This window comes from Sipha flava, unplaced genomic scaffold (genome assembly GCF_003268045.1).
Source record: "Sipha flava isolate LNK unplaced genomic scaffold, YSA_version1 539_pilon_pilon, whole genome shotgun sequence".
Taxonomy (NCBI): Eukaryota; Metazoa; Arthropoda; class Insecta; order Hemiptera; family Aphididae; genus Sipha; species Sipha flava.
The window spans coordinates 24,352-31,370 of record NW_020273520.1 but is presented as its reverse complement, the minus strand read 5'-3'; positions in this window follow the sequence as shown (position 1 = coordinate 31,370).

The following is a 7,019-nucleotide window of genomic DNA, read 5'->3' as shown; positions in this document are numbered from 1 at the left end:
TGTTCTAGATTTAAGTTTTCTGTTGCCCGGAATAAAAATTCTGATTCACAGCAGTATATTATCAGGTTAGGGTAGATCGCGGATCTAGTGCTGTTTGTACGTAAGTGTATGATTTAACTCTAATAAAGTATCTAAGTTATACCAAGTTTGACATAATACGGTGGATTAATATAATCAATTAATACATAATCCTAACCTAACCTTAACGTACTAAAAACCGATGAATAAAAAGTACCAAATTTAATCCTATTTAAATTAGCCTATCTTCTTACGACAAATCTGCTCACAAACATTTATGTCCACAAATAATTTAAGACCAAAATGAGCTGAATCGGTCCAGCCGTTCTCGAGTTTTAGCGAGACATACAAACAGCATTCGTTTTTTATTTACTCGTATATAGAAGAAGAAGAAGATTATTAATTATTTTATTGACGTTACGAGAAAAAAAAATAAGATAACGGAAAAACGATGGCGATAAATGGTCCGGCGGTGCATAGTCCGTCGGCGAAATGAACGGCGGCGAAATGAATGGCGGCGAAACGTCCGCGGCGAAATGAACGGCGGCGAAACGGTGGCGGCGAAATGATTGCGGCGAATAGTACGGCGGCGAAATGACCTAGTCCGAAAATATAAATAGCCTAATAGATTTAAGATATACGGGAAATATTATTTTTCTTATCTTTAATTATTTTTTGTCGATAAAATTTACAACGTTACTCTTGTTAACGATTTCTTCAAATCTAAAAACCAAACTAAAAATCTTGTTCGACCATTTTTTATTTTATATTTTTAAATACAAAATATTATAATAAGTATTTAAATTTTAATATTTAACAAGTATGCTCAGGACACATTTTATATTACATTTTCTATTAGAATATTATGTACGGTATATATTTTGTAAATGGTGCAGTTAAAAGTGACATTTTTCTTAGAGAAATATTTAATTACGATAAAATGTAGTTAGACATTAAAAATCATATTATATAGTAAAAATAGTTATTTTATTGACAAGTAAACTATTTTTTAGGAATAAATAAGTTTTTTTTTTTATATTTATTATTTTAATGGTATTATAATTATATTATCTATTTAATCACAAGACGGTAGTGATTATTAATTATTTTACTACTGATTAGATATAGTACCAAGTACTACATCATTATTAGTACCAAGAGCGTACCCAAGGGAGGGGGTCGGGTCTTGCCCCCCCCCCCATTGAAATTTCTACATACTGAACGGTTTAATAGTAAATAGTATAATAATAATATATAGTGTATTTTAATTTCCCATTATCTTCAATGTACAAAGTTATATAATATAGATTATATAATATACCTATAATGTATAAACCATACTATAGGATATTAACAATAATTTATTGGTATTGAGTTAAACTATAATTATAATTAGAGAACAGATAAAATAAAAATTTTGGATCCCCCCCCATAAAAAATTCCTGGGTACGCTCCTGATTAGTACTAAACTATTATTATAACAAATATTGGAAAATTTAATATTTTATAAAATAGTAAAAATGGGAGTCATGCGCATTGGTATACTATTGTATACTGACATGGTGCATGATCAAGAGTGACAGATATAATATAAATATACCTATACAATATTTTAATATAGAAATAATTGAACAACAACTCACTCTTGCTGGTAACTAGTGTGTGCAGTTTCATCACTAGTCAAATGACCATTTGAAATAATTGTAGCACTTGAATCTGAAATCTTTTAAAATAAATCATAATAATTTTTCTTTGAGGCTTAATTAAAATTAAATATACGTAAATATGAACATTCAACTCACCTGGATATCATTAATTATTGGTATTACTTTTTTTTTATTCGTTTTACATAACGTTGCTTTATGCCTTTATTTTAATATTTTGCAAGTATATTACACAATACAATAGATAAAGATATAGGTAAAATATGCATATGAATTAATCTGAATCGAACTTAATTTTGATTTGAATTGTGTTAAATTATATCGACTGCCGATTAACTAAAATATAAAGGCGTGTACAGACGGAGCAGCTTTTGAAGCGCGGCATGAGTGTGAATACATAAATACATGTATTTTTTTTTGATGTCTCGCGGCATAATTTCCGATCGGCCTAATAAGCGGTCTACATCAAAGGAAAGCCGCTCGTCTATGCCGCGTGTGTGTGGACGTATTTTCGGCAAAGCCGCTCTGCATAAGTACTTATTTTTTAAGTAGGTATATACATTTTAGCGCTAACTGATTTAATACAAATCGGGAAATAAATGCCGCACCGTGTGGACGCATATTTGCCGCGCAACAAAAGCTGCTTCGTCTGGACGCGCCTTAACAGTACACATGGATTTGCACGCGACATTTTGGCTCCACGTCCAATTAACCATACATAATATTAACCTAGTTCTAAAATATTGTACAGTTATAATAGTTACTGGAATTTACTAAGTAATTTAGTTGTTTACAGTTATATACATTTAGACACTGAGTATGTGGACATTGCTGTTGTTATCAGAGTAATGTAATATAAACTATAAATATCGTTTACAGTTATTTTACTGTTAAAACATACAGCGCAGAGACATAGTAATAGTAAAATATCTTTAGGTAATAGAATTGTAAACGTTGTAGAAACCAAAAACACTTATACTTAAATATCTTATCGATAATATTGTAAAAAAAATAATAATCACGATCATTTCATTAGAAAATGCTGAAAATCCTATATATACCACATATATATTCAATTGATATGGATGTACAGTTGATATTTGATGCGAGATTTTGCAAATAAATACTAGAAAAAAGTTTTGAAAAAATATATAAGTACTATATGCTTGTCATGTTATTGCCATGTCAAAGTCAGAAGGCCGAGAAACAGGCAGGGGCGTATTTTAGGGGGATGGTGAAGGGGGCTATCACCCCCTGAATACATATTTAAGGAATCGATTATATGAGTATGTGAGATAAACATTATAATTTTTTTTAAAGTGGATCATTTTATAATGAAATCAAATTACGCGTGTCTGTGAATACTGAATTGGGCTTTTTGTCGGGTTCATACTTAGTGAAAAATCAAATAAAACATAAGCGTAAGTTTCAAAACACAGACAGGTGTTAAAAAAGAACTACACAAAGTCGATTCTTAGTGAATCCGACATTAGATTAAAAAAATAACACAAATATTCAAGTATTAAGGATTCACCCGATTTAAATATTACCAAATTTTGACTTATAAATTTTGAGTCTGAATTAAAGAAAATATTTGAGTCGCCCCCCTCCTCCCTATAAATCAGTCTAAATACGCCCCTGGTAATCACAGTGAAATTAAAATAATTATAAAATATTAATTAAACTAAAAAACTAACTTAATTTCCTATAATCCCTTGTAATTATATAATTGAATGAACTTATAATATAAAGCACATTTTCACTTTTTTTATTGTAAATTATATTGTGTTATTTTAACATTTTGGTATATGAACATTTTTGTATTTGGACATTTTTGCCGGAATAACAGAGTCACATCGAATGGATATAATCAAATATATTTGATACGGAATGTAGTACCTCTAGTAGTTTCTCGTCAATTTACCAATTCATAATCGTTCATTACCTGTAATGGGTAAAGGCTGGAATTTTGATGCACTTTGCATTGTTTTCCAAAGCTTATTGTGTGATGCTCGTATTGTCACAAATTTGTTTTATGTACTTTTGAATGAGAATAAGAAAGTTTATTTTGCATTTTTTGGAATTTTTTAGTTTTTAGGTAATTTTTTAGCAGGGCTGGAAAAGCATAATCTGACCGGCCCGAGAAAAATTGAATACAGCGGTCCCAATGCCAAAACTACAAAATAGGAGGTCCGTGTGTGGTAATTATATTAGGCCCCTTCCTAGGATTTATTTTTGTTGTACGTCTTATTTATAAGTATCAATGTTTTTAGGTTTTAAAACACGTTTCACATCAGTTACTGTATGATATATGTATATATATATATATATATATATCAAATTAAATACCTACAACTGTTGTATATTATACTTCACTACATATTTATGTAATAAATTTGTTTAAGTAGTTTAGGTAGGTATGATGTATATCTACTCAAATACTCAATCGACGCATTGTTAAATAAATATTATATTACTCTAAAATATTATAACATCCTTACCTGAATTTTAAAATTAGTTTCTTTTAATCATAAAATAATAATATTATTAAATAATTGGTATTTGTAAAGTGTAGTTTATTTTAGACTGAGACTAGGGGACCCTCCAAATGTATGTAACCCTTGGGGCTCGTGTGCGTGACACACTCTGCACACCCGGTTTTTGCGGCCCTTAACGGCCCACATGATTATATCCAAGTTCCAAATAAACAATTACCTCAACTTTGAAAGAACCGACACGACAATCACCACCTTTTTTTTTTGACGTTCTTAAATAATATTTAAAATTGTAATATGTATGTATTATACTATCTAATTTTACACATGTTCTGCTCTCTTCTAAGAACTCTACGATTTTTATCTCTTTTATTTTCTACACCTCCTTTTCTTTTTAATTCGTTTTGAAGCATACTTGGTTATACAACATTTTAGCAATATTATACTATTTACATGGTTCGCATATAATTATTGTGGAAAACATGATATATCAGTAATTAACTTTGCCGTGGGGTTTTATTAGTGACTTTATATGATAATTTAAATCTGAAAAATCAGTTATCATTATAGCACGGAATTATTTGCATTAAAAAACAATCAAATATGTGCTAAAAGATCTTTAACATACACAAATATATGCGATAATAGGTATTATACAATACCTACTTAAAACTCAGAATAGGGAAATTATGTCCCCAAAAAAAGGTCATAGTCACTTTTAAATTGCGGCAGTTTACTTTTAAAACGGGTATCTAAATGCTTTTGAATTTTAAATAACGATAAACGCAAAAATTGTATAACGTTTTAATTATGAATAACGATAAACGCAAAAATTGTATAACGTTTTAATTCTGAATAACGATAAACACAAAAGTTGAATAACGTTTAAATTTTGAATAACGATAAACTCAAAATTTGTATAACGTTTTGATTGTAAATAACGTAAAACATTTTTTTTTTCAAATGCAAGCCCTGATTATTATACCTCTGGTTGTAGAAATTTTTTCTGAAGTAAAATGATAAAAATAAAAATCAGATTTATCATATTATTAAATATTTTTAATTATAATCAAATAAAATACCTAACTTGTTATTATTAATTTGTTGCCAATGACCAAATACAATATCATTGAATCAATTTATAACCCAATGGAAATACTAATTCTTAGAACAGAAATTGTAGAGAATTAATGCGGGTCCATGGTCTACGGTTTACGTTATCGGACGACGAACCACCAAAGCACATTAATCGTATATAAAAATAAATTATTGATAAACACACAATTTTCCTTTGGGTTTTAAATTTTTATACGTGGGATATGGAGTTGTCGAAATATCCAGAGACCTAAATTTGGCATTTCCTTGTTTGTCATTATTCGTATTCTTCGGTTACAGGTGGGAACAGACTATAGTCACGTTACGTGAACTCATGTGCTGTCATGTTGGCATATTGAATCCGTGATATCACGCTTAGAAATAAACTAGTCACATTATCATATTAAAATTTAGTTCCTAGTCACTGTGTTGTGGTGTAAGATGTGTACTTAGGTCTGTTACACAAGTTTTTTTTCTTAAGTAAAATTAAAACGGATATAGTAACTTCAAGTAGTTCAGAGTGGAAAGAAGAATTAGAAATTGCAGTTGTTTTTGCAGTTTTGCACGAACACATTAAAAAATCTACCCGATCGTGCTGGGTACACGATATTAATAAAAAAAAGTTAATAATGGGATAATTCCATCGTCTAGTCCGAGAACTGCGAAAAGATCCAAGACGATTTCACATGCATTTCCGAATGACAAAGAAGAATTTGATTATATACACGGCATTATTAAAAATAAATATTTTTCTAAATAGACTAAATTCGTAATGACACGTGAGTCAAAAATGTGTGTGATGTTAGAAAATCCAAACGTGCTATCACGCGTGAGCTAGGAAATGTGACGTGACACGCATGAGGTGACATTAGTGTGGCGCTGATACATTAAAATACTGTATAAATCTATATCCCATACTTTTTTCCCGTGACGCGATAACATGTGACGGCACATGGGTTCAGTGGCATTTCCATATTGAATATAAAAAAAATCATTAACAACTTTTCAAACGTAAAAGCAAGAAAAAAACAATTTTGTTAGATAAGTTACAAATTTGTAGTACAAATTATACAATGTATTTACAATTGTATTTTATAACTATTATAAAAATGTATTGTTTATACGGTTTAATAATTTTATTTTTATCTACAATTAATATTATATAGTTTTATTAATATAACAATGTATATTTTGTGGATGAATTCAAATTGTCGGTACTTTCAACAGAACCAGTGGCGGTCAAATGATTTTGTCATGGGGGGGGATGTGGCTGATTTTTTAATATGCACTACTATTAATCATTAAAATATAATTTATGGTTATGCCTAATATCAATTTTTTTAAATTCAGGTAAATCGTTACTTTATTTATAGCATATAGGTAGGTATATAATATTACTAATATTAACAATATTTGTATTATATTATTAAATCTATTTTTTTGTTTTTTTTTGCTAATTCATCCAGCACTTAATTGGATGTTATATTTATAATTCCCCGATGAACAGCCATAGTGGCCAAACCATTGAGACGACTCTAGAATAATAAAATTACACAATTAACAAATATATATATATATATATATACATTATCACAATCACAATTTATAGCAGTCATAAAAATATATAATGCGCACACAGTATGACTGTACGCGACACGAGTAACAGGACGACAGTTAACACTGTGGTCTGTGTAACAAAATATTGTGACAAACGTAATAATAATCGACGAATTTGGCCAACTATAAT